Here is an 18226-nt window from a genome sequence, read left to right as displayed (position 1 = left end):
GGATCCTCTCCCAGCGTATTGTCATAGAAACATAGAAAATAGGAGCAGGAGTAGGCCATTCAGCCCGTCAAGCCCGGCAGCACAATGGTTAGCACTGCTGCCTCACAGCGCCAGGGACCCGGGTTCGATTCCTGGCTTGGGTCACTGTCTGTGTGGAGTTTGCACGTTCTCCCTGTGTCTGCGTGGGTTTCCTCTGGGTGCTCCGGTTTCCTCCCACAGTCCAAAGATGTGCGGGTTAGGTTGATTGGCCATGCTAAATTGCCCCTTAGTGTCAGGGGGAACAGCTAGGGTAAATACATGGAGTTACGGGAATAGGGCCTGGGTGGGATTGTGGTCGGTGCAGACTCGATGGGCTGAACGGCCTCCTTCTGCACTGTAGGGATTCTATGGAGCCTGCTCCGCCCTTCATTATGACCATGGCTGATCATTTTTGTAGGTCTGGCTCAGTTCCAATATGTGTTCCTATTTTATACAGAAAAGGCTGAGGAATGAAGCAGATGGGTTTTTTTTGGGCTTCAAAAATGTGGACTTCAAAAGCAGTGTAACATAAGCCTTACATGAAAACGAGGAGGCATGCTGAACATTTTTTTAAAGTTTATTTATTTATTAGTCACAAGTAAGCCTTACATTAACACTGCAATGAAGTTACTGTGAAATTACCCAAGTCGCCACACTCCGGCGCCTGTTGGGGTCAATGCACCTAACCAGCACGTCTTTCAGCCTGTGGGAGGAAACCGGAGCACCCGGAGGAAACCCATGCAGACATGGGGAGAACGTGCTAACTCCACACAGACAATGCCCAAGCCCGTAAATCGAACCTAGGTTCCTGGTGCTGTGAGGCAGTAGTGCTTACCACTGTGCCACCATGCCACCCACGTGCCACCGTGCCACCCTCATTCAGTGGACCATGGGACTTCACAAAGATAAAAGATCAGGAAAAAAAAGTATATGCAGCTCAAATAGTTGTCAATGGGCTTGTCATAACATAAATTGTATTACCTAATATTTTCTTACCATTTGTTAAAGAGGAAAGAAAAGCCTACAGCACATTAAAGTTGTAGTGTCAAAGAATCCCTACACTGAAGAAGGAGGTCATAGAAAATAGAACCATAGAAAATTACAGCTCAGAAACAGGCCTTTTGGCCCTTCTTGTCTGTGCCGAACCATTTTATGCCTAGTCCCACTGACCTGCACTTGGACCATATCCCTCCACACCCCTCTCATCCATGAACCCGTCCAAGTTTTTCTTAAATGTTAAAAGTGACCCCGCATTTATCACTTTATCCGGCAGCCCATTCCACACTCCCACCACTCTCTGTGTGAAGAAGCCCCCCCTAATATTCCCTTTAAACTTTTCTCCTTTCACCCTTAACCCATGCCCTCTGGTCTTTTTCTCCCCTAGCCTCAGCGGAAAAAGCCTGCTTGCATTCACTCTATCTATACCCATCAAAATCTTATACACCTCTATCAAATCTCCCCTCAATCTTCTACGCTCCAGGCAATAAAGTCCCAACCTATTCAATCTCTCCCTGTAACTCAGCTTCTCAAGTCCCGGCAACATCCTTGTGAACCTTCTCTGCACTCTTTCAATCTTATTTACATCCTTCCTGTAACTAGGTGACCAAAACTGTACACAATACTCCAAATTCGGCCTCACCAATGCCTTAAATAACCTTACCATAACACTCCAACTTTTATACTCGATACTCCGATTTATAAAGGCCAATGTACCAAAGGCACTCTTTATGACTCTATCCACCTGTGACGTCACTTTTAGGGAATTCTGTACCTGTATTCCCAGATCCCTCTGTTCAACTGCACTCTTCAGAGTCCTACCATTTACCCTGTACGTTCTACTTTGGTTTGTCCTTCCAAAGTGCAATATCTCACACTTGTCTGCGTTAAATTCCATTTGCCATTTTTCAGCCCATTTTTCTAGTTGGTCCAAATCCCTCTGCAAGCTTTGAAAACCTTCCTCACTGTCCACTACACCTCCAATCTTTGTATCATCAGCAAACTTGCTGATCCAATTGACCACATTATCATCCAGATCATTGATATAGATGACAAACAACAATGGCCCCAACACCGATCCCTGCGGCACACCACTAGTCACAGGCCTCCACTCAGAGAAGCAATCCTCCACAACCACTCTCTGGCTTCTTCCATTGAGTCAGTGTCTTATCCAATTTACTACCTCCCCATGTATACCTAGCGACTGAACCTTCCTAACTCACCTCCCATGAGGGACCTTGTCAAAGGCCTTGCTGAAATATCACTTTTAAAAGTTTAAAGGGAATATTAGGGGGGGCTTCTTCACGCAGAGAGTGGTGGGAGTGTGGAATGGGTTGCCGGATAAAGTGATAAAGGTCATTTGGCCCATCATGCCAGCACCAACAACAATCCCACCCAGGCCCTATCACCGTAAACTCACGTATTTACCCTGTTAATCCCCTTGACATTAAGGAGCAAATGAACATGGCCAATGCACCTAACCCATGCATCTTTGAACTGTGGGAGGAAACTGGAGCGCTCGGAGGAAACCCACACAGACACAGGAAGGATGTGCAAACTCCACGTAGACAGTCACCCAAGACCAGAATTGAACCCAGGTCTCTGGCACTGGCAGCAATGCTAACCACTGTGCCACTGTGCTGTAGTGGGAACTCTTCTGAAAATAAGGTTAACAGTGCATTGTTGATCTATAGAATAAAGGGAGTAACAAAGTGTGTGAGATCTGGCTTGGTGCCACGAAACGCAAAGCATGTACCATCTTTTTCAACACAAGCGTTCCCCACATTACTTAGCATACAAAAATAACCTCTGCATTTCACACCTCACTCTCCCATATGGCCTGTACCAACAATACGCACATTTCCCACACTTCAAATTCAGCCATTGTGACGCTGCGCCGACATGGCAGCAGATCGTAATACGGCATGTTCCCAGATCAACTGCTCAAATAACCTGCATGACCCTGGCAGTCATCCGAACCAGCTAGATTCATCAGTAACTAGGGTTAACACTTCGCTGGTAAGTACTAGGCAGCTTCTCTAGAGCCGCGCTTCATTGCACAAATCAATCAGTTCTGTAAGACCCAAAATCTGAGATAGAGATTTAGGCTTAGGGGAAAGCTAATTTCAAATTTAATTTAATTTTAAAATGTAGCCACTACAACTTTATAAATTGTGGTTATGTTCATAAAAGTATCGATTTCTAAAATATGAAAATACACAGGTCAGCAAATGTTATTGCATATTTATTTTCTATGGGTCACAGTGGTGTTATAGAGTCATAGGGAGGAATCTTCCCATCCTGCCCCCCACAGGAATTGTAACAGGCGGGGGGAAGCATGCAAAGGTCCGCTGACCCCGGGCGGGATTTTCCGGTTTTGGGGCATTACGGCCGCAAAATCCTGCCCATAGAATCATGGAGCAATACAGCATGGAAACAGGCCCTTCGGCCCAAACAGTCCAGCCAATCATGGTGCCTTCCCAGCTAACCCCAATTGCCCGTGCTTGACCCATATCGCTCCAGTTCTTTCCCATCCATGTACTTATCCAAATGCTTTTTAAATGCTGCTATTGTACCTGCCTCAGCCACTTTCCCTGGTTGTGGTGGTTACTGGGGAAAGTATTTGGGAGAACCTGCGAAATGAGTTATAATTTTACTGCATTTGAATTGCATTTCGAAAACAAGGCTGGGATTAGCAAAAGTGACCATGAGCCTGTCAAGATTGACATTAACTGATTCACTAATGTTCTCTAGGAAAGGAAACCTACTGTCCTCACCTGATTCAGCCAATATGTAACTCCAGCCCCAGTCAATGTAGTTGACTCCTGTCTCTGAAATGGTCTAGTTAGGTCACTTAGCTACATCAAGCAATAACACTGGATATCAGCGGTTGAAGGACGAGACTCACAATCACCTGCACAGCGCAACTGGGAATGGGCAATAAAAAATGCTCACATCTCATCAATGAATTAAAATATGCAGCTAACATGCCAATAACCTGTTATGCTGACTGGTCTCCTATGTATTTCATGATTTTCAGCTTTTATTTCAGATTTCTGGCACATACGGTTCTTTTCCTTTTCATTTTACATGCAAATATAAAATTCAGATGAAAATAGGACAATTTGCATGTTAGAGTATCAGCACTCTTCCTGGGATCCTACAGGATCCACCTTCCTGTAGAGGGCGGGCTCCCCAAATTTCAACCAAGTATTCCGGATCAGGAAGCACTTACACAGCACAGCGTCTACTGGAAAATCAGATAACAGACAGATAAAAATAAACAGAATTGGGAAGGGGAAAAATGACTACACTGTAGAAAGCTCCAGGAACAGTCTGTACATGTGTGACTGCTCCAGCACAGGATAGCCTACTCCTGAACGAATCCTGTACTTTTTTCATTGAGCAAGCTAAATACAAGTTAGGGCTTGTCAGAATTTAAAGTCCTTTGACTGGCATTCAGATTTTACCCAACCTTTTAAAAATAATCTCAATTGATTTCTCTTACTCCAGGAAAAACATCTGCTTTCTTTTGGGTGCAAAATGGTCAGTGAAGGCACCAAACTAATTACACGACAGTCAGTCATATAAAAAGAGGAATGCATGCATTCCTGAATTAGCAGATGTAGACCTAATGCTCACTAAACCACTAATGTGTAAATGTTAGGTTATTAGAAACATTAGTTAATGAGACAAGTTCACTTTAACTGTCCAACCGGGAACCAGTGCGAAACGATACCAGGCAGCCGACCAGAGGTATCAACGTTTTTAAGGATATTTAAGACAAAAGACTTACTGTGCCCAGGAACACTCTAGCTTTTCTCCTGTAGGCTCTGCAGGTAAGAGAGGTGTCAGTGAAGGCTCCACCTCTGACTGTGCAGTGAACAATATCCGCCTTTGCACAGAGCAGGGAGGTGTGGCTTTCAGCAGCAATTTGAGAAACACACCTCAGGCCAATTGTTTCTATAATGTGTACATGGACACACATGACAGGTTTACCTGCATGGAGGAAGTCAGGTCCCAAATTAACATTTCTAAGGTATTTAAGTAACGTGGCCAATCCTGCCCCTTCAGCCCCCGAAAAATAAACTGAGAGCCCGACTAGGTGCTTGGAAAATGTGCTGACAAGTTTTATCAACAGGACCTTTAAGAAATTTCACGAACCATTTTGCACCCAAAAGAAAGCAGAAAGTGATGTTCTTCCTGGAGTAAGAGAAATCAATTGAGATTATTTTTAAAAGGTTGGGTAAAATCTGAATGCCAGTCAAAGGACTTTAAATTCTGACAATTCTTTAATTCATTCATGTCACACTATCTGTAACCCCCACGACTTGCCTGAGCTTGCAAAATCTCACTGACTGTCCTGGCTGGAGACAATACACATCTCTTTAACCTGTGCTTAACCCCCTCGATGTGGAGATTTTCACTCCATCTGACGAAGGGGCAGCGCTCCGTAAGCTTATGGTATTTGCTACCAAATAAACCTGTTGGACTTTAACCTGGTGTTGTGAGACTTCTTACTGTGCTTAACCCTCTCTCCACTCACATTGTCTGTACCTTTAAGACTTGATTACCTGTAAAGTCTCGCATTCCACCCATTATCTTGTAAATTGAGTTTGTGTCTTTATATGCCCTGTTTGTGAACACGAGTCCTCACTCACCTGAAGAAGGGGCTTGGGGCTCCGAAAGCTAGTGCTGCCAAATAAACCTGTTGGACTTTAACCTGGTGTTGTGAGACTTCTTACTGTACCTTTAAGAAACAAATTGGAACTTTTGATACAAACCTGGGGATTTCACATGGCATTGCTTGGGAGAGGCAAATACCTTTTATTTATTACTCTCATCTCTTTTCCAAGTTTTACAGGACTATGAGCGTTATAACAATGAGAGAAGAGCATGTGCCACCCAGCCGAAGCTCCTGGGTCGAGGCCTCCACCATTTTGAGGCTGTTGCTTCAATCGTATAATCACAGCGAATCGCATGTGCAGTTAAGGTGAGGATTAATGCAAGGCATAAGGGACCTGTACAACTGCTGCTCCAATATGCCATGAAGGGATAGCGGCAAGACATCACTGGAAAGGAAGTGTGTCTTGCAATCTGTTTTAGTTTCACTTTTGCTATGAAATAGAGCACACACAGACAGTTCTGACGTTTTCAAGCTTTCTATCCATGTGTGGTAAACCACTGTTAGCTTATTACCTGTATATGTGACATGCCTGGACACATCCCTGCTGGCCCTACCCGAGACTCCTCCACCCCCCCCCCCCGCCCCCCCCCCCGCCCCCCCCCCCCCCCGTCCAGGTATAAAGGCGACTGCTCCCCACCCCCCTGCCTCAGTCTGGACCAGTTCATCAGCATGGGTGTGCTCCAAGTCTTTTGCTAATAAAAGCCTATTTGTTCTTGCATACAAACTAGTCTTTGCTCGATTGATGGTGCATCAATTTTATTAGCAAAAGTTTTGGGATGGAGCAGATACCAAAACCTGACAAACTCGAACTGGACCCTCAAGCTGTAGGTGCCTCAAACAGCTTCGATCACTGGCTGCGCTGTTTCGAAACTTTCCTCACCTCCTCCTCCGTCGTCCGGACCGAAACCGACAAGCTACACGTGCTCCACGCCCGGGTAAGCGATCAAGTATTCTCGATGATTAGAGACGCTGAAACTTGCGTGGATGCAATCGAACTTTTAAAAGGCCAGTACAACAAACAGTCCAATGAAATCTATACCAGACATCTTCTGGCTACTCGCAGACAACAGCCAGGAGAATCGGGTGATCAATTCCTGCGTGCGTTGCGAGCACTTGGCAGGGCCTGCAACTGCAAGACCGTAACAACCGCCCAAAACACTGAGGACTTAATCAGAGATGCCAATGTCACGGGTATCAGGTGAAACTATATCCGACAACGACTACTGGAACAGGGTGGGCTGGACCTACAAAAGACTGTGGCGCTTGCCGACTCGTTAGAGGTGGCCTTCCGTAATCTCGAGGCCTACACCCCCGACCACGGGGGCGCATCGTGGACACCACGGCTGCCGCCACCTCCGTACTCAGGAGGGCCGCAGGCCTACGCCACGTCCCACCAATGACCCGACCACTGCGGCAGTCTCCGGAGGCCCGAAGTGCTACTTCTGCGGCCTGGGGAAGCACCCCCGACAACGCTGCCCGGCGAAGGATGCGATCTGCTCCGGGTGTGGAAAGGAGGGCCATTACGTGAAGGCATACAGAGCGAAATCCACCTCCAAGCCCAGTAGCACCGCATGCGACCCGCGGGGGCCGCCATCTTGGGCACCGGTAGCAGCGTGTGAGCCGTGGGGGCCGCCATCTTGGACGTCATCAGCCGCGTGTGGGCCGTGCGGGCCGCCATCTTGGACACCATCAGCCGCGTGTGGGCCATGCGGGCCGCCATCTTGGACGTCGTCAGCCGCGTGCGACTACTCGCAAAATCCAACGGTGGCTTCGATTACGCTGGACCAATCCAGGCCTCACCAACTCGCCAGGTCCATGATGGACATTGAGGTAAACGGTCACATTACAAACTGTTTGTTTGACTGTGGGAGTACGGAGAGCTTTATTCACCCTAACACATTGCGTTGCTACGTCCTTTCTTTACTGCCAGTGAAGCAAACGATCTCCAAGGCTTCAAAGTCCCACTCGGTGGATGTCCTCGGGTACTGCGTGGCGACCCTGACTGTACGGGGCACAGTGTACAAAAATTTCAGGCTCCTCATGCTGCCACAACTCTGCGCTGCCGTACTCCTGGGGCTAGATTTCCTGAGTCACCTTAAGAGCGTCACCATGGAGTATAATGGACCTTTTCCCCCGCTCTCCGTTTGCAATCAGCAGTTCTTAGATCGCCCACCGCGCACCACCTGCAGCCTCTCGACCCTTAAAGTCGCCCCTCCCTCACTGTTTGAAAATCTCACCCCCGACTGCAAGCCCATCGCCACCAAGAGCAGACGGTACAGTGCTGGAGACAGGGCTTTTATCAGGTCAGAAGTACAACGGCTCCTAGGGGAGGGGATCATTGAGGCCAGTACCAGCCCCTGGAGAGCCCAAGTAGTAGTTGTTAAAACTGGGGAGAAACATCGCATGGTCATTGACTACAGTCAGACCATTAACCGATACACGCAGCTGGACGCGTACCCCCTTCCCAGCATATCTGACATGGTTAATCAGATTGCGCAATATCGGGTGTTCTCCACCATCGACTTAAAATCTGCATACCACCAGCTCCCTATCCGCCCGGAGGACCGCCAATATACTGCCTTCGAGGCGGATGGCCGCCTCTATCACTTTCTTAGGGTCCCCTTCGGCATCACCAACGGGGTCTCGGTTTTCCAGCGTGAGATGGACCGAAGGTGTAACTGGTGTAATCAGCAAGTTTGCGGATGACACAAAGATGGCTGGAATTGCGGATAGCGAAGAGCATTGTCGGGCAATACAGCAGGATATAGATAGGCTGGAAAATTGGGCGGAGAGGTGGCAGATGGAATTTAATCCGGATAAATGCGAAGTGATGCATTTTGGAAGAAATAATGTAGGGAGGAGTTATGCAATAAATGGCAGAGTCATCAGGAGTATAGAAACACAGAGGGACCTAGGTGTGCAAGTCCACAAATCCTTGAAGGTGGCAACACAGGTGGAGAAGGTGGTGAAGAAGGCATATGATATGCTTGCCTTTATAGGACGGGGTATAGAGTATAAAAGCTGGAGTCTGATGATGCAGCTGTATAGAACGCTGGTTAGGCCGCATTTGGAGTACTGCGCCCAGTTCTGGTCGCCGCACTACCAGAAGGACGTGGAGGCATTGGAGAGAGTGCAGAGAAGGTTTACCAGGATGTTGCCTGGTATGGAGGGTCTTAGCTATGAGGAGGGATTGGGTAGACTGGGGTTGTTCTCCTTGGAAAGACGGAGAATGAGGGGAGATCTAATAGAGGTATACAAGATTATGAAGGGTATAGATAGGGTGAACAGTGGGAAGCTTTTTCCCAGGTCGGAGGTGACGATCACGAGGGGTCACGGGCTCAAGGTGAGAGGGGCGAAGTATAACTCAGACATCAGAGGGACGTTTTTTACACAGAGGGTGGTGGGGGCCTGGAATGCGCTGCCAAGTAGGGTGGTGGAGGCAGGCACGCTGACATCGTTTAAGACTTACCTGGATAGTCACATGAGCAGCCTGGGAATGGAGGGATACAAACGATTGGTCTAGTTGGACCAAGGAGCGGCACAGGCTTGGAGGGCCGAAGGGCCTGTTTCCTGTGCTGTACTGTTCTTTGTTCTTTGTTTGAATGGTAGACCAGAATGGGCTGCGGGCCACCTTCCCGTACCTGGATAACGTCACCATCTGCGGCCATGATCAGCAGGACCACGACACCAACCTCCACAAATTCCTCCTCACCGCCACACTCCTAAATCTGAACTATAATGAGAAGTGCGTATTCCGCACACACCGCCTCGCCATCCTTGGTTGTGTTGTGGAAAACGGGGTCACCGGTCCCGATCCCGACCGCATGCGTCCGCCCCTGGAACTCCCCCTCCTCACCAGCCTCAAAGCACTGAGGAGATGCCTGGGCCTCTTCACGTATTACGCCTAGTGGGTCCCCAATTATGCGGATAAAGCCCATCCGCTCATCAAATCCACCTCTTTTCCCCTGACGGCAGAGGCCCGTCTGGCCTTCGACCGCATCAAAGCAGACATCGCGAAGGCCATGATGCACTTTGTAGACGAATCCATCCCGTTCCAGGTGGAGAGCGATGCGTCTGACTTCGCCTTAGCCGCCACCCTTAACCAGGCTGGCAGACCTGTGGCCTTCTCACGAACCCTCCAAGGCCCTGAAATTCGACACTCCTCTGTCAAAAAGGAGGCCCAAGCCATAGTGGAAGCTGTACAGCACTGGCGCCACTACTTAGCTGGTAAACGATTCACCTTACTCACGGACCAACAGTCAGTTGCATTCATGTTTAATAACACGCAGCGGGGCAAGATCAAAAACGATAAAATATTGAGGTGGAGAATCGAGCTCTCCACCTACAATTACGAAATCTTATACCGACCCGGGAAGCTCAATGAGCCCCCAGACGCCCTGTCCCGGGGAATACGTGCCAGCGCACAAATAGACCAATTGCAGACTCTCCACAACGACCTCTGCCACCCGGGGATCACCAGGTTTTTTCACTTCATTAAAGCCCATAACCTGCCCTACTCCATTGAAGAAGTCAGGTCCATAACTAAACACTGCCAGGTCTGCGCAGAGTGCAAGCCGCACTTCTTTCGGCCAGACAGAGCACACCTCATAAAAGCCACCCGCCCTTTCGAACGCCTAGGCGTCGACTTCAAGGGCCCCCTCCCCTCTTCTGACCGCAACATATACTTCCTCAACGTCATTGATGAATATTCACGTTTCCCCTTCGCTATTCCCTGCCCAGATATGACCTCGGCCATGGTCGTCAGGGCCCTGCACAGCCTCTTCACCATGTTCGGTTTCCCTAGCTATATCCATAGTGACCGGGGATCCTCCTTTATGGGTGATGAGCTGCGACAGTACCTGCTCTCCAAAGGCATAGCCTCGAGTAGGACCACCAGCTACAACCCCAGGGGGAACGGACAGGTAGAGGGGGAGAACGTGACAGTCTGGAAGGCCGTTTTACTAGCTCTGAGATCTAAAGGTCTTCCAGTCACCCACTGGCAAGAGGTCCTCCCTGATGCACTACACTCGATTAGATCACTCCTCTGCACAGCTACCAATGCTACCCCTCACAAAAGGATGTTTGTTTTCCTAGAAAGTCCTCCTCGGGGACCTCACTACCATCATGACTGATGTCCCCAGGCCCTGTCCTGCTCCGGAAGCACGTGAGGACCCATAAGTCGGACCCCCTGGTCGAAAGGGTTCAACTCCTCCACGCCAACCCCCAATACGCCTATGTGGCGTACTCGACGGGCGGGAGGACACGGTCTCTATTCGAGACCTGGCACCCGCAGGTGCCCCAGGGACCACTACGACCCACAACCCCACACCCCCAACGTTGTCCATACAGCACCAGGGCCACAGCACGCTCCCCTACCCCCCATTTACAGCACACCTGAGCCCCAGGAGCCGCCACCAAACACCCGACAATCTGAAGGGACTACAGACGACTCGAGCGACTACGACCTGGCGCCTAAACCGACAACGCGGCCACCTGAACCAACACCACAACCGACACTATGGCGGTCGCAGCGGCAGATCAAGCCCCCAGAGAGACTAAATTTGTAATTCTGTAAATATCGTTCCACCCACCTCACCCCCGCTGGACTCTTTTTTAAACAGGGGTGAATGTGGTAAACCACTGTTAGCTTATTGCCTGTGTGTGTGACTTGCCTGGACACATCCCTGCCGGCCCTACACGAGACCCCCCCCCCACCCCCCCGGTCCAGGTATAAAGGCGACTGCTCCCCACCCCCCTGCCTCAGTCTGGACCAGTTCATCGGCATGGGTGTGCTCCAAGTCTTTTGCTAATAAAAGCCTATTTGTTCTTGCATACAAACTAGTCTTTGCTCGATTGATGGTGCATCACCATGTATATTTCTCCCAGAAAAATTAGTTTAATATGCCACTGGCACGATGGCACAGTGGTTAGCATGCTGCCTCACAGTGCCAGGGACCCAGGTTCGATTCTTGGCTTGGGTCACTGTCTATGTGGAGTTTGCATGTTCTCCCCGTGTCTGTGTGGGTTTCCTCCGGGTGCTCCAGTTTCCTCCCACACTCTGAAAGGCATGCTGGTTAGGTGCATTGAGCCGAACAGGCGCCGGACTGTGGCGACTAGGGGAATTTCACAGTAACTTCATTGCAGTGTTAATGTAAGCCTTCCCTGTGACTAATAAATAAACTTTACTTTACTTTTATAAATGAACCTGCAATGTGTTTACCCAATCCTGTATGAGTGATTGGTGATTTGTATCTTTATAAAAACACAACATGGTGTGAGGCAGTGCTTCCTTCTAAATGACGTGCTGCTGCTCAGTCTGGCAACAAGATTAAGTACAGGTATGATGAGTGGCACGGTGGCACAGTGGTTAGCACTGCTGTCTCACAGTGCCAGGGACCTGGGTTCAATTGCGGCCTTGGGTGATTGTGTGGAGTTTGCACGTTCTCCCCATGTCTGCGTGGGTTTCCTCCGGCTGGTCCGGTTTTCTCCCACAAAGATCTGCAGGTTAGGTTGATTGACCCTGCTAAATTGCCCCTTAGTGTCAGCCTTAGCGGGGTTAATATGTGGGGTTATGGGGACAGGGCCTGGATGGGATTATTGTTGGTGCAGACTGGATGGGCTGATTAGCCTCATTCTGCACTCTTGGGATCCTATTCTTCTGCAAACAGACATAGTGAACAGTCTTAGATGTTGCTACATGGCATGTGATATCCTTGACGTTTTGGTAAAAACACAACAAAGCCGCAGCGCCAGAGAGAGCTAAACCACGATCTGCTGACTGAGTAGAACAACTTTGAAGACACAATGCCACGACAGTGATCAAATAAAGAGCTGATAAGCAGGGGGGTTCCTCTTGGTGAGCTTACAGCACATAACCTGTGTGAGGAAACTAAAGGTAGTTTTAAGGAATTTATATTTGTATTGGTAAACATTGGAAACAAGATATTGTTTTCAGTGGGTTTAATTTAATGTTCCTCTGCCTGGAAAGGGAAAACCTATAGTTAAATTCATGCTCAACCAACAATGTTTGTATGTGTTAAGTTCCAACTGTGATAGAGGGAGTGATGGTATGAAGAATAAATGTAGTTACTTAGCAACTAGGGCCCTTACAAGGGAAAAAAAAATTCCTCTGTTCTTTGATTTGATTTGATTTATTATTGTCACATGTATTAACATACAGTGAAAAGTATTGTTTCTTGCATGCTATACAAAACATACTGTTCATAGAGAAGGAAACGAGACAGTGCAGAATGTAGTGTTACAGTCAAAGCTAGGATGTAGAGAAAGAACAACTTAATGCAAGGTAAATCCATTCAAAAGTCTGACAGCAGCAGGGAAGAAACTGTTCTTGAGTCGATTGAGTGACCTCAGACTTTTGTATCTTTTTCCCGAAGGAAGAAGGTGGAAGAGAGAATGACCGGGGTGCGTGAGGTCCTTAATTATGCTGGCTGATTTGCCGAGGCAGTGGGAAGTGTAAACAGAGTCAATGGATGGGAGGCTGGTTTGCATGATGGGTTGGGCTACATTCACGACCTTTTGTAATTCCTTGCGGTCTTGGGCAGAGCAGGAGCCGTACCAAGCTGTGATACAACCAGAAAGAATGCTTTCTATGGTACATCTGTAAAAGTTAGTGAGAATCGTAGCTGACATGCCAAATTTCCTTAGTCTTCTGAGAAAGTAGAGGCGTTGGTGGGCTTTCTTAACTGTCAGCATGGGGGGACCAGGACAGGTTGTTGGTGATCTGGACACCTAAAAACTTGAAGCTCTCGACCCTTTCTACTTCATCCCCATTGATGTAGAGAGGGGCATGTTCTCCTTTACGCTTCCTGAAGTCGGTGACAATCTCCTTCGTTTTGTTGACATTGAGGGAGAGATTATTGTTGCTGCACCAGTTCACCAGATTCTCAATCTCGTTCCTGTACTCTGCCTCGTCATTGTTTGAGATCCGACCCACTACGGTGGTGTTGTCAGCAAACTTAAAATTGTTCTTTAGTTTTAGCTGAAAGCTAGAGCAGTTGGCGACAGGGTAGCTAGTGAGGGAGCATCTCAGCTTTACTGGAAGGAAAAACATACAATGGTGTAATTGTTAAGAAAGCCAGGAATCTTAAGGTCAGCTACTTAAGGAACCTCGAAAAATGAAGAGGGAGCCTGAAGTTAAAGGAACAAAGAGGAACTGGAAAGAAAACAGGGTGCTGTTTATTTCAAGTCACAGAATTGAAAATGAGTTGGCTGGTGAGAAGCTTGGACTGGGTGTTATGCAATGAGAAAGGATTAGTTGGCAATCTAGTTGTGAGACAACCCTTGGAGGTGAGTGAACATAATAGGGTAGAATCCTTTGTCAAGGTGAATAGCGACATAGTTGATTCTGAGACCAGAGTTCTGAATCTCAATAAAGGTAACTATGATGGTATGAGACATGGGTTGCTTATGATGGACTGGGAAACATTACTGAAAGGAAAGACAGTGGACAGGCAATGGCAGGCATTTAAGGAACGAATAGTTGAACTCCAGAAGTTGTTTATTTTTGTTTGGAGCAAGAGTGGAAAGGGAACTGTGGCCAAACCGCAGTTTACAAGGGAAATCAGAGATAGTATTAGATTCAAAGAAGCATACAAATTGGCAAGAAAAAGAAATAGATTTGAGGATTGGAAGCACTTTAAAATTCAGCAAAGAAAGACCAAGGGATTGATTAAGAAGGGGAAAATACAGTATGACATTAAGGTAGCAGGGAGCATAAAAACTGACTAAAAGTTTCTATAGGTATATAAAGAGAAAAAGATTGACAAAAACGTATGTCGGCCCTTTATTATCAGAAACAGGAGAATTCATAACGGAGAACAAAGAAATGGCTGAGGAGCTAAATTTGTACTTTGCTTCTGTCTTCACAAAGGAAGACATAAATAATGCACCAGAAATTCTGGTGCAAACGAGTTTTAGTGAGGAGCTGAAGGAAATCAGTATTAGTAGAGAAATGGTTTTGCGCAAATTGATGGGATTGAAGGTGGATAAATCTCCAGGGCCTGATAATCTGCATCCCAGAATTCTTAATGGAGTGCCCCTGGAAATAATAGATCCATTGGTGGTCATTTTCCAAAATTCTTTGGACTCTGGAATGGTTCTTACAGATTGGAGGATGGCTAATGTAAACCCGCTATTCAAAAAGGGAGAGAGAAAAAGGAACTATAGACCAGTGAGCCTAACGTCAGTACAGGGGGAGTTGCTAGAGTCTATTATCAAGAATTTCATAGCACAGCATTTGGAAGGCAGTGGTATAATCAGACAAAGTCAGCATGGATTTACAATGGGAAAATCATGCTTGACAAATCAATTGGAATTCTTTGATGATGCAACCAGTAGAGTTAACTAAGGAGAACTGGTGGATGTGATTAATTTAGACTTTCAGAGGGATTTTGACAAGCTCTCACACAGTAGACTTTTGTAAAGTTAAAGCACATGGAATTGTGGATAGTGTCTTGAGTTGGACTGAGAGTTGGTTAGCAAATAGGATGCAAAGAGTTGGCATGAATGGGACTTTTACCAATTGGCAGGCAGATGGTACAAAGTTGGTTGGGAGTGTAAACTGTGAGGAGGATGCAAGAGATGCTTCAGCATGATTTGGACAGGCTGAATGAGTGAGGATATGCATAGCAGATGCAGTATAATGTGGATAATTGTGAGGTTATCCATTTCAGTTGCAATAATAGGAAGGCAGATTATTATTTAATTGGTTTAAATTGAGAAAGTTTGATACATAGCAAGACCTTGGTGTCCTCATGCATCAGTTGCTGAAAGTACATAGGTACAGCAGGCAGTAAAGAAGGCAAATGATATGTTGGCCTTCACAGCAAGAGGATTTGAATATAGGAATAGCGATGTTTTGCCACAATTGTACAGGGTGTTGGTTTTTTTTAAGTTCATTCATGGGTGTCACTGACTGGCCAGCATTTATTACCCATTCCTAGTTGCCCTTGAGAAGGTGGTGGTGAGCTGCCTTCTCGAATCGCTGCAGTCCATGTTCTGTGGGATGACCCACAATGCTATTAGGGAGGGAATTCCAGGATTTTGACCCAGCGACTGTGAATGAACGGTGATACATTTCCAAGTCAGGATGGTGAGTGGCTTGGAGGGGAACTTGCAGGTGGTGGTGTTCCCAGTTATCTGCTGCCCTTGTCCTTCAAGATGGAAGTAGTCGTGGGTTTGGAAGGTGCTGTCTAAGGATCCATGGTGAATTGCTGCAATGCATCTTGTAGATAGTACACACTGCTGCTACTGAGCGTTGGTGATGGAGGGAGTGGATGTCTGTGGACGTGGTGCCAATCAAGCTGGCTGCTTTGTCCTGGATGGTGTCAAGCTTCTCAAGTGTTGTTGGAGCTGTACCCATCCAGGCAATTGGGGAGTATTCCATACACTCCTGACTTGTGCCTTGTAAATGGTGGATAGGCTTCGAAGAGTCAGGCGGTGAGTTACTTGCCGCAGTATTCCTAGCCTCTGACCTGTTCTTGTAGCCACTGTGTTAATGTGATGAATCCAGTTGAGTTTCTGGTCAATGGTAACCCCAAGGATGTTGACAGTGGGGGATTCAGTGATGGTTACACCATTGAATGCCAAACAATGGTGGTTAGAGTGTCCCTTATTGCCTGGCATTTGTGTGGCGTAAATGTTACTTGCCATTTGTCAGCCCAAGCTTGGATATTGTCCAGATCTTGTTGCATTTGAACAAGGACCGCTTCAGTGTCTGAGGAGTCGCGAATGGTGCTGACGATTGTGCAATCATCAGCAAACATCTCCACTTCCAACTTCATGATGGAGGGAAGGTCATTGATGAAGCAGCTGAAGATTGTTGGGCCTCCTGCAGAGATGTCCTGGAGCTGAGGTGACTGACTCTCCACAACCACAACCATCTTCCTCTGTGCCAGGTATGACTCCAACCAGCGGAGAGTTTGCCCCCGATACCCATTGATTCCAGTTTTGCTCGGGCTCCTTGATGCCACGCTCGGTCAGGTGTGGCCTTGATGTAAGGGGCTGTCACTCTCACCTGACCTCTGGAATTCAGCTCTTACAATCATGTTTGAACCAAGGCTGTAATGAGGTCAGGAGTTGAGTGACCCTGGCAAAACCCAAACTGGGCGTCACTGAACAGGTTATTGCTGAGTAGGTGCTGCTTGATAGCACTGTCGATAACCCCTTCCATCACTTTACTAATGATCAAGAGTAGACTGATTGGGTAGTAATTGGCCGGGTTGGAGTTGTCCTGCTTTTTGTGTACAGGACATACCTGGGCAATTTTCCACATTGTTGTTCTTTGAAGAGATAACAAATAGGTTAGACCAAGGAGAGTCAATGGATGTTATCTATCTTGACTTCCAAAAGGCCTTTGACAAGGTGCCTCACGGGAGACTGCTGAGTAAAATAAGGGCCCATGGTATTCGAGGCAAGGTACTAACATGGATTGACGATTGGCTGTCAGACAGAAGGCAGAGAGTTGGGATAAAAGGTTCTTTCTCAGAATGGCAACCGGTGACAAGTGGTGTCCCGCAGGGTTCAGTGTTGGGGCCACAGCTGTTCTCTTTATATATTAACGATCTAGATGACGGGACTGGGAGCATTCTGGCCAAGTTTGCCGATGATACAAGGATAGGTGGAGGGGCAGGGAGTATTGAGGAGGTGGGGAGGCTGCAGAAAGATTTAGACAGTTTAGGAGAGTGGTCCAAGAAGTGGCTGATGAAATTCAACGTGGGCAAGTGCGAGGTCGTACACTTTGGAAAAAAGAATAGAGGCATGGACTATTTTCTAAACGGTGACAAAATTCATAATGCTAAAGTGCAAAGGGACTTGGGAGTCCTAGTCCAGGATTCTCTAAAGGTAAACTTGCAGGTTGAGTCCGTAATTAAGAAGGCAAATGTAATGTTGTCATTTATCTCAAGAGGCTTGGAGTACAAAAGCAGGGATGTACTTCTGAGGCTTTATAAAGCACTGGTTAGGCCCCATTTGGAGTACTGTGAGCAATTTTGGGCCCCACACCTCAGGAAGGACATACTGGCACTGGAGCGGGTCCAGTGGAGATTCACACAGATGATCCCAGGAATGGTAGGCCTGACATACGATGAACGTCTGAGGATCGTGGGATTGTATTCGTTGGAGTTTAGGAGGTTGAGGGGAGATCTGATAGAAACTTACAAGATAATGAACGGCTTAGATAGGATGGACGTAGGGAAGTTGTTTCCATTAACAGGGGAGACTAGGACGCGGGGGCACAGCCTTAGAATAAAAGGGAGTCACTTTAGAACAGAGATGAGGAGAAATTTCTTCAGCCAGAGAGTGGTGGGTCTGTGGAATTCATTGCCACAGAGGGCTGTGGAGGCCGAGACGTTGAGCGTCTTCAAGACAGAAATTGATAAATTCTTGATTTCTCGAGGAATTAAGGGCTATGGGGAGAGAGCGGGTAAATGGAGTTGAAATCAACCATGATTGAATGGTGGAGTGGACTCGATGGGCCGAATGGCCTTACTTCCGCTCCTATGTCTT

At 47.4% G+C, this 18226-nt stretch overlaps 1 protein-coding gene across 5 annotated transcripts in view; it reads right to left on the bottom strand.

Annotated features, from left to right (window-relative positions):
• Positions 1–18226, bottom strand: part of rab27b (RAB27B, member RAS oncogene family) — a 182109-nt gene that overhangs the window by 65767 nt on the left and 98116 nt on the right. The window contains exon 1 of one of the 5 annotated variants that reach the window (XM_078219819.1): positions 4811–4885. The exons of 3 other annotated variants lie outside the window; for them this stretch is intronic. The gene's annotated coding sequence lies outside the window, so the exon portion shown is untranslated. Of the gene's footprint in view, positions 1–3791; positions 3811–4810; positions 4886–18226 lie in introns of those variants that run through there. One more of the 5 variants, XM_078219853.1, reaches the window with a different exon arrangement.

The sequence above is a fragment of the Mustelus asterias genome, chromosome 1, assembly GCF_964213995.1.
Source record: "Mustelus asterias chromosome 1, sMusAst1.hap1.1, whole genome shotgun sequence".
In the NCBI taxonomy this organism is placed as follows: Eukaryota; Metazoa; Chordata; class Chondrichthyes; order Carcharhiniformes; family Triakidae; genus Mustelus; species Mustelus asterias.
Note: the sequence above shows the minus strand (reverse complement) of the source record. Positions and strands in the feature narration are given on the sequence as shown.